This window comes from Notothenia coriiceps, unplaced genomic scaffold, assembly GCF_000735185.1.
Source record: "Notothenia coriiceps isolate Sejong01 unplaced genomic scaffold, NC01 NC01_scaffold00033172, whole genome shotgun sequence".
NCBI lineage: Eukaryota > Metazoa > Chordata > Actinopteri > Perciformes > Nototheniidae > Notothenia > Notothenia coriiceps.
This window is the reverse complement of record NW_011365873.1, coordinates 104,001-123,656: the sequence shown is the minus strand read 5'-3', so window position 1 is coordinate 123,656 and position 19,656 is coordinate 104,001.

Below are 19,656 nucleotides of genomic sequence, written 5' to 3'. Positions count from 1 at the left end.
ATTTTATGGCCTGGTCTGTGACTGGCTTCATGTTATCTTTATATAGCTACATTTTGTCATCACTGTGGCAGTGTTTTCACATTTTAATATCAGCACCTCATTGGTAATTCAGCCTGGATTGCATGTCCACGACTTGCTCATTACCGAGTCTCACTAAAAGCAACTGCAATTGTCCACTGTTGGCCAGCATTTCATGGAGGAAGTGCTGAGAGGGCATACCTTTCTTTTACCAGAAAGCACTGAGAGTATTGAAGAGATGGTATTAGTACATAATGAGTAAAAGATGTCTCTCTTACACCGGGCCAAGAAGCTGATGGGATTTTCATGCTCGACTGACTCTCAGATGCATTCGGCAGACAGCAACCGTGCAGGACATATTTGTTTGTTGCTGATGTAGTGGTAAACAGCTGTTGCTGTGTTTTGAAATACAGTTAAAGGCATGAATTTGGAGAACGTTTTGAAGGTTTTTTGTGCAAATGCCAGGAGACATGTTAGGAGGAAACAAGTGTGAAATGCTGGCTGAAGAGAAGAACACGTTCTAATTTTTGCACAAGAATTAGAAACAGATTACAGAAACCACAGAGCATGACTGTCCATTTAAGGAAATAATTTGTCATCTGGATAGAATCAATTTCAAAGTCAAGCATGTTAGATGTGTTTTTTGAGTTAAAATGTAACTAAAAAGATTGGAGACTAATGATCATGAGGGATATTTTAATTATATTTGAATAACACACACTACACTCATTAACTTAATTTGCAGTGAAAGGGAGATGGGGATTTCTAGATACCAATAAAGGCTCTTCACACAACTAAGAAGTAATTTAAATTAGTTTGGGAGAAGACTGTATCCCTTACAAGACCTCTTTATTTAAGTCCCTGGATTTGGCTAATAAAGCTGAAAATGCCCTTTGACCATAAAGTGAACTGATGTTATTTTCTGAGAAAGGCTGTTAATTCATACAGCATGCAGGCTCAAATGCACTAGAGGCAAGAAAGAAAAAAAAAGGAAACATAAGAGGAGGAAAGGGAAAAGATGAGAGGATAGGGGGGGCAAAAAAGGGAGTGTTAGCAAAGCAGAAACAGAGGTGTGCATGGAAAGCAGGATGTGATGGTGTGCCAGAATCATCCACTGATCCATACCGAAACAGATGCATTTGATCACAGCAAATCTCGGGCTTAGAGCATAAATACATAATAAACAAAAATTAATGGAGGCAAGCGGCATGCATGTGTTTCATCGGCCTGTGAGTTACCACTACAGTGACTGGAGCAGGGCAGAGGCATCCATATGGATGCTGCTTAGAGAACAGACTTGTTAACATATCTCCTTCACTGCTCCTAGCAAAGCGTTACAGAGATGGAATACATATCAGCCGCATTTAATAACAACAATACAAGTCTATGTGGGAGGGTCTAAAAAAAAAAAAAGAAGCTAAATATGATACAGCAAAAAAAATGTCCTGCCAAGCATGATGCCAAATTGGATCAATATCTCCGGGCAACTGTTACTATGTAGAGCAAAGCACTTATTGTAATGTGCTGTACAGGCTATATACAGAAAGAACTCAATACCTCGTAATGAAACAGGGATATACAGGGAAATACTTCAAGAAACTGTGCAACACAAACACTAATTTGACAATCTAGCAGATGTCAAAGGCCTTGTTTTATCCAGTAACAACTGATCACTACTAATACTGCAAGTGTTCTGTGCAGAGTTGTGGAGAAGAAATGAGCTGGACTACTCGCAGCTCCAATTCTATGGCTTGCAATTAGAACCACCATTTTTTTCCCACTAGTGCAGCAGAAAACATGAAGAAGTCAAGGATGATGAATTAGTCTAATGATTCCACAGTAATATCGCTCAGAGACAGCGCTGGAGGAAATTGCTGTTCCCAAGCGAAAGGCCTAACATTACCCCTTAAGATACGGTTGAACTTTTGCCATTGCGCTCTCTGTTGGCGTCATTATTCAGTGAACCCTCTTGTTTGTGGTGGTATCAATCGGATTCTAAGGTACCTCCGATGGCCATCATTGCATCGTTCCCTCATTCCCTCTTTCACCTTTTCTCTCTTTTGCCCTCTCCTGTCTGTATGATCTGGGGCTATAACAAACATACAAAGCCCAGTGGGATGCTAATGCTGGCTGCCACAACGCCCTCTATCTCCCTCTCTTTTCCCTCCGTCTGCATGTCACATATGAATGCCCAATCTGAGTCGAGTATGGGACGTGATGGAGGAGGTATGTATTGTATAGACAGTCTCAGAAGGCTGGCCTCTGTAGTGGAAGACAAAGGGCAGAGGCAAACATGATAGAAAACATAACGCACACATACACACATAATGCCATGAGGCCTCAGGGGTGAAGGGCACAGGAGTCAACCCAGCGGTTCAGTGGTGATCGCTAATTAGTGCACAGCTCCGACCTTGACACGCCATCCTTTCTCCTCCGTCAAGAAGCAGTTGCTGCCACAATGCAACACAGACGGGGAGAAAAGCCTCGGCTGAATGAGATCTATTGATGGCGGGGTGAGCAGTGAAGAGGCGAGGAGACAGGAATAAAAACATTGCCACAACGCTTGGCGTACTCCCTCAGCAACTTGCTGTGACTTTGGTTGTTGCACCCTCATTTGAATGCATTACACAACCTCAGAATACAAAAACAGAAACCTCAATAAATAAAGCCTGTGTGTTTCAGACTGTGCCAGTCTGCGTTGATCTGGGCCTTTCAGCCCACTCTGCATGATTAACAGAGGTAGCAACGTTTTGCTTGAATAAATTAGAAACTCCACTGGCTGTCCACTTTTAACAGTGAGGGAGAGGGAGATACACAACCGATACGTCTTTGTTTGCAGAATCTCCAAAGGCCCCAGTAATTGAATATTCACAAAAATCCAATGTTTACGCCACAACAAAAGAAATTAGATAAAGCAAGGGGAGGTAGCAGAAATGTGTCTGTCACAAAAATAACTCCATGCAAAGCCCATCAAAGTTAATATATATGAAACTTTCTTTTATTCACCCAATGTTGAGTCAGCAGGCACCATAATGCATCCTGTCTCTTACTTTTAATTATAATCAGAAAATGTCTCAATGTTAAAAAAAAAGATTGCTTCTGTCGTATCTATCAGTTTACTATGTGGTGAAAAATTACCCCTTTAAATTTTAAAACCACATCCAAGACATAAAGAAACGTTCAGTTCAGGGCAGGACAGACTGAACCCTTTATCATGTCCAAAAGTACTTGCTCGGCTGAAAATTCATTTACCGTTAACACTATAAATATTACCATTATATTATAACTCACTCACCAGGACAGAGAGTTTAAAAGTGACAAAAAGAGGGAGGACAACTGACTAATCTGGTACCATAATAACACTTCGTTCAGAAATCGGAATTAAAGATGTCTTAAGTGTGGGCGTGTCGCTACAGGTCGTGTAAGAACATTAACAAGAACTTTTTTAAGTAATTAATAAAGTCAAGGCAATTCAAGTAGCCAAATGATCTCATTCAAAAAATGCATAAAGCCTGGGTCATATATAAATATATATAAAGCCGGACTGAAAGGTGTTGCGCACTACCTGCCATGGTACATCAACATGACAGTTTACAGGCTGTCTTTAATCTAAATGGCTAGCATGAAGAGACTGGGTAAGTAAGTAAGTAAGTATTAAGTTATAGGTATAGAGTTAGTGTGAATGGGATTTCTGACATAAGCAACATTGTTTAGTATGATATTCAGGTTCATAAGCTTTGTATAACAAACCTGTGCAAGTATTTTTGGTCATTGAAATGCATTTATCCCTCCAAGCGCTTTAACATGTAAAAAGTTGGAAAGGCTCAGAGAGACTAACATTCACACACATTCAGTCATCAATGCCATTGGGAGAAATAAGGAGGTTGCGTACAGGGGCTGGGGATCTAACCACTAACCTTGGTATTGGTAGACCACTGCTCTACCTCCTGAGCCACAACCGCACCCTGAGCTACTCCCTGTGTGATCGGAGTCACTGAGTATTTTTGCTTTAGAGTTTGCACATGTGCATGTTGGTGCACGGGACCCCTTGAATACCCCTTAAGAGCTGTGCATGCTACATCATGGTTTATACAACTTCGAGACTGCATTTCCTAACTCTTTAAAAAGGTATCATGATAAAGGCACTTTTCTCCTTTGATCTGCAAGCCTTACTCTTTCTTGTTAGAACCAGATGCAAACAGTACCCAGAATGCAACACTACCACAGTTCAGTTACATATGTTGGTGTGTTATGCTAGTAGCAGGTAATATAGCCTGGAGACACAAGCCTCAAGGATAGGTCTGTTGAACTCAATTCTTTCTTGATCGAAACACAAATGGTATCAGAAATGATCAGATATAATGCAACTCTCTCCGGATCCACAAAAGGCGTTATACAAAGAGTTTCTGTATGCAGTAGTACTCCCCCAGACCTGTAAATACACTTTGATCTATACAATTTCCCCTTTAATTAAATAATGATATGCAAATAGAGGGGTATTCAAAAAAAGGCCAGAAATATTATGTATGTTCTAAGGATACATTATCTCTAACCCTATTGCCCCTGCAACAATTTACTGTGAGAAATGACAATGTCATGTCTTTACAAATAGTCTACAATAGTAACCTAACAGTAAGCCTCTGGTGGTTCAGTAGCATACAGATACTCGTTTTTTGTAATTAATCTGTGTGCCTTTTTCCGGGTTTCTTGCATTTATGACTTTTTCAAGCGGTTTCATGTATAATGGAAGCCGGAGTAGTGAAGAATGTAAATGAACAGTCTGGCTTTTTAAGGAGGCTAGTTTCACTGTTTACACGCTCGACTTGTATCGGGTTGACCTTAGTTAACAATTTATGGTGGAACTTTCTCTATCTTTCAGCCAGTACTCTGCATAAAATGTATCTGGAGTCAATAGGCTTTCAGCACGTCTGGCTGCACTTACTCAACCCCTTTTAGGCTGTCTGTTCCTGTTGTCCTCTTCATCTGCATCTCCTCCTCCTCCTCCTCCTGTCTGCCTTCTATTAGCAGACCTTTGGGTCAAGGTCCCAGAGCAAGAGATGTGGAACACTGAGTTCTCGGGCCAAAGTTCCCCCTAAGCATCAGAACAAGTCCAGCGTCGACCAAGAAAAAGACTTTGAAGAACAACTGGCATTTACATGAAGATGAACGTGTGTGCAATCTGAATCTTTCAAAAAAATATTAAGCACACTACTTTATGAGTTTCCGAAACACACAACTTTGTGAGCTTAAGGGCTGCATGTAGAATGACTTTACAAAAAGAGCAACAATCTATTATCAACAGAGATAACTACTGTCCTTGGCAGTTAATGGGTGCCTTTGCGGAGTACAAAAGTGTTGTATGAAGAGTGTTGTCTGAGTAGGTAGCCGTTAGGGAACTGAGCCATGTCTGTGTGCTCACCCATGTCTGTGTGCTCAGCAGAGTACATCAGGACAGAAAGTGACAACAAAGAGGGACGACAAAGGATTTTGATGAGCCCGAGGTGTGTGTGTGTGTGTGTGTGTGTGTGTGTGTGTGTGTGTGTGTGTGTGTGTGTGTGTGTGTGTGTGTGTGTGTGTGTGTGTGTGTGTGTGTGTGTGTGTGTGTGTGTGCGTGTCCGAGTGTGTGTGTGTGTCCGAGTGTGTGTACATAGGTGTTAGGGTCACCCTCCAGTCACAGGGTTAATGACTACCATGATCGGGGAGGCCTTCTCACTCTCCTCCTGGCCATCCATGCATTTCCCTGTCAGAACAAAGTCTGCGGGCGTGGGGTGTTCAGTCCAACGGATATTGGGTATGAACAATAGGGCTGCTCGATTATGTCAAAATAATCTCGATTATTTGGGTCAATAATTGATATCACGATTATTAAAAACGATTATCCATTTACTTTGAAAACATCCATTTATTGAAAAAAATGTGAACAGTATGTTTTAACAGTTGATTACCCTCAACTGTAAGTATAATTCAAATGAAACACCAATAAAAAAAATTATTAAAAAAATAATAATTATCGTTTTATTTCGATTATGTTGTTTTCATAATCGTTGCAAGCCAAAATCGTAATTGCGATTAATTGAGCAGCCCTAGTATGAACACAGGAATACAATTTATATTACACATATAAAACCACAAAGCTGGCCTCGGAATATAAAGAGTGCATAAAAGGATGCTCAGAAAGTGGTGGGGAAACAAAAAGAGGGGAAGAAACCATAAAGAGAGGGCTTCAGCCAGTCCACCCTCAGCTGGGAGATAAAGATGACAGATATCTGCTCCACTTCCAGCCCAATCTCTTTAATGCTAAAAGGAGCCACGGATAGGAGCAAAGAGTAAGGAAAAATAATCGGGCACGAGGTACAGCAACTCTTTCCCCCCCGAGTGTGGTTTAAATGCACACGTCGCACTCTCTCCATCACTTCGCCCCGTCTCGCCTCCCTGTCTCATCCTATATCTCCGACTAGCACACGCATGTTTGTGGGGAGAAACACCAACATCAGGTCCCTGGGCGGATGTGCTTCCCAGTGTTCGTCTCAGAAAAAAGGGATTGTTCAAATGCTGAATAATTACCATGATAATCATCTCTATCCCACAAGGGTCTAAAAATGCATACCTGACATCTGACATTTGGTACCCATGGCTCCTCTGTCAATTTGCATAATCACATTCCTGCTTAATTCCCATGCATATGTTTGGAAAACAGAAACAGAGGGTGAATGTTTCGTATGGTGTAGTGGGCACGGTAGGAAAAAGATACAGTGGAAATACATTAAGGAAAACGATTTTTTTTAATAATAGATTATTTGTGAGGTAAATAAACTAATTAGAAAATATGATCAACAGATTCATCAATAATGAAAATAACAACTTGTAGCAGTAACACTCTACACCAATGGTATTTAAGAATGTGTCAAGACATTCAAGGCATAGTACAATACTCTACTGTCACCTTAAATGTACAAAACAGTAGTGTAACCCATGAAGGGGCATTTAGACAGTCAGTTATAGCTTTCTAGCAGTTGCTGTTTATCGCAAGAAAGCAATTATTTTAATTTTCAAAGATGTTCAAGTAGCATAGGGTTAGATGTAGCATCAGCAACAATGATTTCCAGTACTGTACATTTTAATAAGGCCTGCTAATGATCCAGAAGACAATTTGCAGGCCTTATTAAAATGTACAAATGCATTTACAGTTTACAAGACAGTCCATAAGCATTGAGGCATTAAGGTTTCCATTGTTTTGATTCCGTACCAGAACGCATTGGATTTGAAATTAAAGAAAACAATGATGTTTATCATGCTGGGTACTGCTGGCACCTGGTTTTGACAATAAAGAATAAGGCTTGCAGATCAAACGAGAGAAATGCTTCTATCATGATACCTTTAAAGAGTTAGGAAATGCAGTCTCGAACCGATATAAACCCTTAAGCAGCATGCACATATGTGCCATGTGCCACCAATCCACCAATCCAGAGGAACAAGGCCATGTCTGGTTTTTGTGGCAGCTAAACCTCCACAGAAACAAAAGTGTGCCAAATGGCCTGCGCCTGTGCCATTTTCCCCTATATAAAATAAGGCAATATGAATATATTTGGCTCAATAATGGCCACCTTGTATGCAAATGAGTCTGATTGCAAAAAGAGTCCAATTTATAAATATCAGCGCTAATAGCCACACGCTGTTACAGTTAAAATATTAGCGCCCCCAGACTGTTGGTGGTAACTAAAACACGGTTTGACCGACTCACTGGGCTGTAAACTCCCAAACAAGGTTTCTCAAAGTCACGTTCAGATTCCTCAACTGTGGTTTTGAGAATTGCCTCTGCACCTTGTCGTTCAGAAATATTTGCTCCTTTATCTTTCTGCCTTTGTTCTGCCTTCTGTGTTCTTGGCGCAAAAGGCAACATTTATACTTTGCCACATGGGTAATTGTAATCAGACGAAAATGAAGGGCAAATTGCACTCAGCTGCACATTTTTATGGGCATGTTTGCGTTGTAATATCATTAGCACAATTTATTTTGTGAATCCGACCTTGACAAAGGGAAACTAGCGGTTTCAAGTGATGTGCATTTCATGTTGCTAAAAATCCCTTTTTTGTTAATTTACCCATCTTTGTGTTGGGTATTGTGCCTCTGCATGAAGAGCAGATTGAGTTGAATGTTCAAGTAGCCAATGAAATATAATATCTAATAAAAAACATAACAATTATTCATATAAGGATCATATATCAAGTTTTATCTCTGGGTTTCATAGTTTTCACATCTTTCCTGCACTGGAACAGCTTGCATGGGATCTGCTCCCCTGAGACGGCGCAGTATCAATTACCTCGATACTGTGTATGCTGCTGTATTGCACAATAAGCTTCTTTTTTCCTTTTCACACATTGAAGACATTTATAAGACATTAGGAGATAACAAGTTGGAAATGGTGAGAAGTGATTAGGCAGAACACTTGACAGATATGAGAGATACAGCAAGTCCCCGTTTAGCACTTTAACAGTATGTCTGAGTCTGAAGGTAGAGCAAATCCTCACCACAATACATAGCCCACTCACATATTCACAGCTTGGCTTCAGCATGAGCTCCAATCCCTCTCACTCAGAATCAAGCTGTGATGGGACAGCGGTCCAGCCTCTCATATTTCCTCAAAAAGCACAGTTACTGATACAAAGCTTGACTGGCAGCCAGATCCATCTCTGTTGCTTTTTGTTGCCTCCACCTGAGAGAAAAGCCCTTAAACTGTGATGGCCACTCATTCTGCTGAAAGGGTATTGTGGGCTTTGTGACAGAGGGGCTCAAGCAACGTGTCACCCAACAGAGGATCATCTGATGTGGTCTACTAGAGGGTGCCATGTGTTCCACATTGAACAGAATCAACAATACAGGCCCTCCCAATGTCTCTCCCTCTCCTTTGTTTCTCATTATTGAGCTAAATGGAATTAAGAGCTTTTCTATTGGGATCCTTTTTTTCTGCACTCGCCTTTTTGAACAACCTGAGGGGGATTTTAACATGCTATTACCCTTTGACACAGTGTCGGTATTGGAGGTAGGAGAGTTGTGAGGTATTTAGCCAGGGCTCCAGACAATGAAATGGAAGGCAGAAAGACCTGCTCTCTCCTGCAAGAAGAGATGGAGAGGGTGCCTGGGGGCCGTGGGGTGGAAGGGCCCCAGCCTGGGTCCTGTCCACTGCAACCTGCCAGACACAGCCTGAAACCCATTTATTCCCAGTGACCTTAAATAAAATGCTGGCTACCCCTGTGGGCCCCATGTGAGGCCAAAACCAAATGGGCTGTGTTCTCCACTCTTTCTACCCCACTGCTAGAGAAAATTAGCTTTATCTGTGGGGGAACTCGAGTCCATGTGACTAAATGCCCCCTTCCCTGCATGAGTTTCCCCACAAACTCCATTCCGCAGTTAATCTGCAAAGCTGTCGCCTTTTAATTACTGGCTTTTGGTATTGGGAGTGCTCCAATGTGAAAACATTTTGATTCATTTTGCAAATTTCAAGCATATGTATCAGTAGGAGAGCTGGACAATTTCAATATTGGGACATATCCAAATTCCTTACCATATATAGAGAAAAATGTTCCCCAAGGTGAAAGAGGGCTGTGTGACAAATGTGGAAGTTCATTACTGCAAAGGAACCGACAAAAGACATATGCGATCCTCGTTGATTAAGTTAGATTGTCAAAGCACCAGGTGGTGACAAGAATTAGATAGGTGGGAAATTGCTAGATGAAGCTCAGTGTGTGTCTTTTTATGTCTGTCATGGATGCACAGTGAATAATACAATGTATGATAGATTCATATCAACTGCTTTGATATTTCAAACCAGTTAAAGCCGGAATATTTAATGTTTTAGATAATAAATCATTAATTCCAAGACAGAGCCAGTGGACTGGAAGTGTCGATTTCATACCACATTTGTATTGTCATGCATTGAAAATCAAGCATAAGCTCCGTTGTATCACACTCCGATGGTTGCTACTCGCCATGCTTTGCATTGGTTGCTTCACATAAACAGCAGGCGTCCACAGCCTTATACAACGGCCCACCCACATTTCCTTAGACAGCTTGCCAAACCCAACAATGTGTAGAAATTAACATATTTCAGTTTTAATTCATTAATCTTATTTGTTGAATTGCTTGGTTTATTTGTTGCTTTTTTTCTCTGATAAACACCATCTATTCTGTACTGTCTCCATCTTATCTTCAAAATTCCAATCCCAGCTAAAAAAGTTGCCTAGCCATCAAGGGCACCTATTTGTCACATGTACCCACGCAGGTTACCGGTGTTTTGAAGTGCCCACTACACGTCCATGCAGAGCGGAAGTCTGCATGAGCAACTCTAATTAAAGCGGAGTTAATCACAAATAGCTGGATAGGGCCACAATTGAGGCATATGTTAAGAATGAATTACTAATTAGAGCGGCAAGCAGTGAGACAAGTCCCAGACTGCTTGAGAAGTCTCGGCACGTTACTAATATATGAAAAGGTATAAACAAACAGCAATCTGGTTGTTTAGCTCCTCCATCCCACTTACAAGGATCCAATTATGGCAGATCCCTGGAGCCGCCAATACAATCAGGCAAGAGTGAGTCGGCGTTATGATTAACTGTGAAGGCCACATACTCTCTATGGCTGCTCCAGCCAGCCAGCAGGCCTCCTTTGACAGGGGCGGTTATGTGGCTCAGTGAGCCTCAGGGCTCCACTCCCAGAACAGGCCATTGGAGAGCCCAACACAACAGAACACAACAACAGAACACAGCCTCAGATACTGCATTCAGACTGTGTTGTAATATGTACAAGTTAATTCACTGGATGGCTTGCTTTTATAGGGTGCCCCACAGGGTGCGGTATAACACACAATTAACACAGTAAATCCCTTGAATAATGCTTAAGGTACTGATGTGTCGGGGGAACACACCTGTTCCTTTCTCAGCACCTTATGACTTTAAAGTGAAACCCTTTTAATTGAGCATTTCTTTATTTTACACCAGAAAGAAAGAAAAAAAACGCTGAATACTTCCAACAATTCAAAATACTAAAAGTCGCTAATCTTCATTGGTGGTAATTGGTTCGATTGGTAAAGGTTTCGAGAGTTGAATCTCCATCTGTAAACACCAAAAGCACAGGCAGCTTCCAAGCAGGATCCTTCTACATTACATCTTTTCCAGTGCAGCCCGCATCCATACATCCAACTGTGCTTTCCACCACACTTTCAGCAGGAGTATCAGTGTGCAGCCGAGAGGTAAGCTGGGCGATGGATGAAATGTGCTTTTTTGCCATTTATCATTCAGCGCTGGAGGTCGTGTACAGTTAGCCATCTGGATCCTGGGGAACTGTAGAACATTGTCCCTGATACCAGACTGTAACAACAGTTGAGCCAGGGAAGGAAGAAAATGTGTCATATCCCTGTGCACACACCGCTCTGCAACAATGATGAATAAGAATAACAAATATTAATATGTTTTATTAATATTCCATAAAGTAGGTGTCAGCTGTAAAGACAGCAGGAGTAATTTGTTTATTTTAGGTATATTTTAAGCTACTTTTTTCCCCCTTATTTTCCCCACAGGCAGTATGTGGTACACGTTTCCACACTGAGAGTAGAGAGGGGATCACTCAGATCATCACCAGCCATCCGGCACTAACAAGAAAGACACCTACAGACACACCACTGGATGTGAACAGCGTGATAGTTAGGCCTACACACACACACACACACACCCACACACACACGTACACACTTACAGGGCACTCTGCAGGTGGGAAGCAGCGTGATCCAGTTTTTACTTTTACCTGTGTGTACTGCATCAGATACTGACAACAACAAACAGCCAACCACGGATGCCTTTGTTTCCTTTCCTCTGAACCAAGCGGGTATTTTTGTTGAAACAGTTATTCCACATCTGTTACAGACTGGTACTGGTCCTGATTGTTTTTTAGCAGCGTTTATTTTTAGATTTTCAGCTTACAGAAGAAAAACAATCATAATATAGAACCCTTAACAACCATTAAGTCCTTCAGCTAGGTCAAGCTTTTCACTCCTTACTTGATCCTCCCGTTGCCCTGCTTTTCCTTTTTTTGTTATCAGTTATTATGATGTGGCTCATGTGTCTCAGTTGTGTGTTTTAAAGAACACTGTGTTAGTACAGGGGCAACAGCTAGCCAAGTCTTCGCTCCCTCCCCGATGATTAATATGCCGGCTGATGGTGGAGCTGCAGGGACAAGGGGGAGGTCGAGACTGGAGATTTGTCTGTGGTTTAATTAGTGCATTCCTGGCAAATTCTCCATCCGCAATTATGGCCAGGGTTCTTTCTGACCTTTCTGGTATTTTCTGCATGTTTGGCTTTTATCTGATCATGTTTTATTCAGGATCGTTGTTGTGTAAATTGTGTTTTGCCCGTCTCTGCTGCTGCACACAAAATAAACACTTTACAGGATGGCCAAACGTCCCTTCTATCCTTTATGATTTCCCTTTGATTATTTTTCTCTCTTCACTCTGAAATTACAAGGTTGCACTATGAAGCGACGGGGCCAATGTGCCACTGGCTGGGAAGCTTGTCCAGAAGGCAGACATACATATTTATAAACATTTTGTTTGCTTTCAGAAAATTCTATTTTGCATGGATGGGGGGAGAATGTCCTAAAAACATGTGAATAGCTACCAAGTGGATAGAATATAAACTGTATATTACCTTTGAGGTCTTCTTATTGACATGGGGGAGGAGTCAAACAAACTGTTGAATCAAGAGCTTGAACGTCAGTCATCTGAATAACAAGCCTAACACTGGTTTACTAGGAGATTAAATATGTCAAACTAGTAACTTTGGAAACCTTCCAACATAAGTTGAACGTTTTCATTCTCAAAATGTATAGGCAAGAGAAAAGAGTTGAGTCGTAAATGTGGAACGAAACCCTGTCATGCTCCATCCTTCATAAGCCGTCTTTCTCTGCAGACATTCACTCATGTAGCGAAGTCTGCACAAACTATAGATATGATAAAGACTTATAAGATGAGTGTCTATGCACGCACACAGGCACACAAACACAACAGTGCACGTATAAGAGCAGAGGCAGCGCTGGGGGGATTTGAGCTGCCAGTGCCCCTGTGGAGAAGAGATGGTTTCCTGTTTGCACGCCTTTCTTTAGTGAAAATGCTTAAAACGGGCCAAACGAGAGCAGTGCTTATCCAGCAAAATTGCTGCTAGATGGAGCAGAAAGTGCACACATTTTCTATGACACCCCAGTAATGAGGTTTTATATTGACCCAAGCACAGCGAGTGGAAGGGCTCGCTGCTCCTCTTCTCCCAAACTCACTCAGCTCTCCTCACCCTCTGTGTGAGGCTCCACTACAACAACCAGTATGGGCTGAGACAGGTAGCAGAGCAAAGACACACACAGCTAAACGAGGGGCACTCATCAAGTATTCATAAACCTCCATTATACTGCTGCTTTTTCCTTAAACTGTGAGAAAATAAAGAATTCTCCCTCCTGCACAGAGGGAACATATTTTCTTCCTCATAACATCAGAGCTGTTTGGGTTTGAAGCTGTGCTGCTTCACCGGGTCTTATCCCACATTTAAGCACACACAGCCATTTGTGTGGCTTTCTTTGGAGGATGTTCACACAGACCTTCACAATCGCATGTAGACCCCTTGTGTATTTCCCCCTTCACTTTGATTTCTTATTAAGTATAGATTGAAATGTTCATTTAATAAGATGAAGCCGGTTTCAGTGTATGGAGATATGATGCCCAGTATTATGCGAAGGTCGAACTTTGTGCACTACCCAATTCATTTAAAGGATAACATGTGTTTTCAACTATTTTCATAATCAATTAAAAGCATGAATTAGCATTTTGTTACGGTTGTAGTTAATGTTCTGTTGTTTTTCTAATTGGAAACTGAGTCTCTTTAGGACTGGCAAAAAACAAGACATTTAAATGTGTCACCTCTGCCTTTTCAAAACTGTGACAGGCTTTTTGCAACATTTGCTGACATTTAAAGAGCAAATGATTAATGCATGAATCAAGTCAATAATTGGCAGATTAATACTAATAATGAAAACAATTGTTGGTCACAGCCGAAATTGATTAATTTAATCTTGTAAACCAACACTAGGAATACAAAAATGAAATGTACTCAACTTAGCTTGCTTCTCTACAAACCCTTTTCTCCCCCTGGTAAAATCATTGGAAGTTAATTTGTCTTGTCCAAAAATGTATTTATTAATTTTTCAAAATAACATTACCTCATTTGCAACGGCAGGAATATTTACGTAGAGGGAAAAAAGTGACATTGCCTGCCCTTGAGCGAATGTCTGGGGTTCTGTTCTCATATTTGTATTTTGCTTTAGAGACTGTGAACCTCCAGAGAAGAATTGTTCCTCTTCACAGAAGCCAGGACGCCCCTCCCCGCACATTAAACTGTCTGCAGATTTTAATGGAGATGAGAGAAACTGATATGATAGGACATTACTGAAACCTGCACCAGGTCCACCTGCTGAAAATATATTCATCTACTACCTGCTAGTATGTATTGTATAAATGTTCTGGCTAATCCTCTTATTAAGTGCAAAATGTGGGCTTGTGTTTACTCATAAGGAATTAGTAGCAATGAGCAGACATAAAGCGGCATTTATCTTGCAATGCGTTTTAAACATATTATGTAAATATTTATTTCTGTAATCCACAATCCTAATTTATATTGGTCACAGACAAAAGCGATTTTCCACTACATAAAAATTGCCTGAATGAATTGACTATAATTGTTGGCTTTTACACAAAACTGTACAAACAGAAGTGCGAATGCTTTGATAACTGTGCATGCTCTCCGTTTGATCAGAATCTCCCTGAAGACTTCTCCCTCCCAGAATCCTAAGTGCCTGAGGCAGTGGCCCATGATGCACGGCTGTATATCCTGGAGCTGGAGCAAGTAAAGGTCAACACTGGATGTTTGTGGAAACCGGGGAGCTGCTGATCTCTCAACAGTTATTGTATTCATACAGTAGCACTAACAATGACATTCACAGCAGAGAGGAAGGGAGAGTAAAAACAACAACTATCTGCGGTGCCTGGGATTAAAGTAAAGGCTGAATTCTTGGAGTCCTGCTAGCGAAGGATCAGCTGACCACAGGCCTGGCACTCTCATTAGCAATATGTTCGTATGTCCATCAGGACAGCATGCACCAAGCTATTTTAAGCAAATGCACCGCCAGTGAGTTTGTGCTAAGTGTGCAGTCCTCAGATGAATTAAAAATGTATGCTTGGATGGAAATAATTTTGGTATACATCATTATTATTACCTTAGAGGGAAACCCATATCATTTGAAGAGAGGAGAGTTCGTTTTTAGAAATTATGCAAAGATGTTTAAGTTCAGCAAGAGAGGTATCTTCCTCAGCAAATTTCTAACCATCTAGATGCTAGGCCATTTGGTACTGTTTTCCGTTTTAATCTGTCTGAGGTGCCAAGATTCAGTCCACGCTTTCTGACAACCGTAAGCCTCAAAGGCCACTCACAGTGCATTAAGAATGTTTTCTTTTTGACAGACATCAAAATGTGACCTTTAAATGATTCTTGTTATCAAAGGAAGCCCAACAAGAAAATCGATGGGATGCAGCTGGAGGAGGGATTAATGCAGGGCAAATTGATCATTCCATTTCATTTTCATCTTGATTTGATGTGGCAGCCATACACACCTAATCCGACCACAAACTGCTTTTAACACTTCACAGGAGAATCCTTTGAGGAGGGAAATACAACAAGCTTCTCAGTCACAAAAACGATAGGGCAGGAGCACGAGCCTTTACTGACAGTTAACCTTAATAATAAAAAATCCGTTTTTTTCCCTTTCCTTTTCATCACTTCTGTGTGCTTTTTATAGTGCGTCTCAGTGCAATTGCTTCTTTTCACCACAGAGAATACACAATGGCAAAACTCATTGTCTCTTTCACACACTTTATGGCTCCATCAAACTGCAAAAACAAACACATTAATCATCAGAACACACTGATAGACCATTAATTATTGTACCTCACTGTTGATGTCACACGTTGTTGAATCCTTTCACGGATAATCATGTTGTCTGAACTTTATTAAACTAACTGTTCATTTACAAAGCCATATCTGGACTCCGAGTCAGCGAGATAAGAGACTATATTTTCTTTTAAAGAATCTTTCAGTAAACATTAAAAGGAATATCTGCCATAGAAGAATTCCACCATTTCCCCCCGTACACAGCTGAGATCGGGAGCGTATTACGGCTGAAATGCCAGAGCTCGACAGATAGCGGCGATAACAAAGATAGCAAATCTGGAAAATGAAAAATGGCACTTCTCTTCTACAAGGAGATACATCAGTGTTTATTAAATCAATGCCAGACAGAGGAATCTGACGGTAAAATAATGAACCACTTATAAATGATCTTTGCTTCGCTGGGCCTTACCTGATCAGGGTGCTCAGGGACTACCAATGCGAGGCATATTAGGAGAGCTCTATTAATCCTAGTGCTTCTCATAGCTGACTATAAAACGTGTGAGTCCTCTGTGACTTGCTCGGCACATCCTTTTTAATTTTTCAACAGTAAAAAAAAAAGAAAAGAAAAAGTGAGACACACAGCTCATTGATTGGATGTGAAAGTTTGGGTTGTGTTCCTGCAGTAACAGCGTGGATATTTCATTATGGTGCTCTGGGACACACATTAGGCAGCTCTGCTACCTTTCACGCGGCATCCATGGCAACTAGGGAGACCGCTCTCCCCGCAGAAATGTGCTTTTAATTGAGTGACATCTAATCAGGCGGTGAAATACAGCGGTAGAGTTAACAAAACAGGTCAACGAGGGACAAGGACTACCAGCTGCAACCGCTGTCACAGCACAGCGACGGCGGTGTTGACCAACTCTTATTAAGTCTGACTTTAATGAACTAAATACAGAGTTGGAGGTATTCCTCACAAGATCTGTGGGTAAATGTGTGATTGGATATGATGAGGCCTTCTTAAGACTACACCAGCTTGGGGAGGAGGCATGTCTTTGATGTGCAGAAATGACTGGATCTGAGAGGTCTAGCAAGCTACGCCTTAGCACATATTAAACAGCCTGCAACGGAACATTTCCACCGTCATCTGTTTTTTTCTCCTCTTCTTTAGCTTGTTGCTTGGTGCGTGTGCTATTTTCTTCCCCAAACATGGCTTTAAATGAAATAGGATTTCTTCCTTATTATCAGATGTCGAATCAGTGCACAGGAGGACACCATCAACTCCGCTCCACCTAAAATGGTCTGCGCTGACAGCACTCGGCAGTGACATACGTAGATAGAGGGGGCGAAGGCGTAGTCTCAGTAAATCTCCTGCCGGTGCTTTGGGGAATCATTGGAATTCATGATCTTTTCTCAGTATGCTAACAATAATCTTCTGCTCGCTCTGTCTCGCACGTCACCAGGCATAGCAAACACTTGTCTTCACTGAGTCTCGGAGAGCATCAGCTTCTCCTCAACATGCAAATTTCAGGGCCGTGTCGCTCTTTGTATAACAACTATGTCTTCAACCTTTCCTAGTCAATACCTTTCATACAGCTGGAGGATGAATCCAGCGTTCATGAGTGGCTTGCTTGACAGATACCCACATTCTGGTGGAGGATTTTAATTTGATAACCCCCTGAGCTGCAAACAACAGGGAAATGGGTTTTTTCCCTTAGTGCTGTAGATTACAATAATTCCCTCAGACACATTTTAAGGCTCTCTAAATGTCTCTACTAAACAAATGCCTCTCTATAAGAGCAGCTCTGCCCTCACTACCAGAAAAAGTGTACATTGTTTTTGTTAAGCAGGGTATAACAAATGTTTCCGCAGTATATTCTGCTGGATGGATAAAATGCAACCCAAGACAAATGTGTCCGTGTTTGTACACTCTACTATCTGCAGCACTGCAAAGAGAGCTCTTAATTTGGAAGCTACTAAGGGTGTAGTATTGCTTCACTAGAAACTGCACTGTTGTCATATGCTTTTGCTCTGATACAAATATTTCCTAGAGGGCTTTTTGTTATTGCTGCCGTCGCATTGTTCAACGCATCTTTGACCGACCAGATCATCTGTTCCTTTAATAATGAAAAAGCTAAACTTTGGTAGTTGAGAGCTTTTGGCATATGCTCTAAATATGGATGTCATATGTTTTACCTGTTTATTATATTTTATGTATCTTTTGTTTGTGTCTTTTTGCATTCTCAGACAAATGTCCCTTTGGGCACGATAAAGTTGAAGTTGAAGCTGAAGTTAACATTACGACAACAGATGGTTGTGATATAGTAAATTCTCACCACGCCCGCTAAAAGAGGTGCTGAATATGTTGTGAGTACCAGTGAAGGCAAATCAAAATATAAGCATACGCTCAGGTACATAAATGAATTACTGACGTTTTAAGTGCTCTTAAATCACTCTGTTTTGTTTCACACATTTACTGCATTTAAATGTAAGCCTTGACACTTGAAGTTTGACAAATGTGATGAAGACATCCACGAAGACATCCACAAAGGCCTGTTTTTGTTTATAATGTTGAAAGTAAAAAACATTGCATCTCCATTTTTTTTTTTATAAACGGGACAATAATAGGTTGACTGATTTGTGATTGCAATCACATTGTGAAATCTTTCTAATGCGGTGTCTTATCACACTCATGGTATTACGGAAGCGCTTCATCGGCCTCACCTCCAGCGTGAAGCTTTGATGATGTCAAGTGGTAGACGACAACCAATTAAAAGCAAATCAGTCAAACAACTGGGGGTCAGATCTCAAGATGCTCCCAATCACTCATCATTTCCCGTTGTTATGCTGCAATATTCCCCGCTCCTGATTGGGGCTTGATAAGTAGGTGTGCATAATGGTCAGTACATCTGTATGTGGAATTGCATCTCATTAAGAAAAAAAACCTAGTCTACTGCACCACCAAAAACACTCTTCGTCTTGTTTCGGAAAAAAGGAAAGTGGCCCCTCAGACTATTTTACTTTAAAGGTGACATGTCATGCTTTTCCGGTTATTACCCGTCCCCTTGTGTGTTATGAAGGTTTTTCTGCATGTAAACGGTGTGCAGAGTCAAAGCCCTCAAAGTACACCGTGTAGCGAGTAAAACTCTAAAACAGAAAATACCTCCCCAAAACGCCTCGTTGGTGAAACGTCATCATGACGTCATCATCCATTTGATTCTTCCGGGTACGTGCTTACGAAAGCACGTACCCGGAACTAAATGGGCCAATCCGAGGAGCCGTTACGTTACGTCCGCGGAGCCGTTACGTTAAGCCCCCGCTGATTGGTCCAAATTGACCAATCCACACACACACACACTCAGTGCAGGCAGCTCTGCTGATCTCTCCTCCCTGGCTGCAGGCTGATAACAGACAGTTGGGATCGCGGCGAAATTCTCTCTGCAGACCCATTCTCACAACGTTCATCAACCTTTTTCTTACTCAATATCAAGCCACACTTATTGTTTTTACTTCGGCTGTGACTTTGTGTGTGTGCTCAGGGTGAGTTTGGCTGTGTATCGCTAAACAGGGAAACCACACCTCCAAGGAGCTCAGTGCGATTCACAACGTCCCGACCAATCAGAGCACACTGTGCTCACAGGGAGGGTGGGGGCTGGAGCTATTG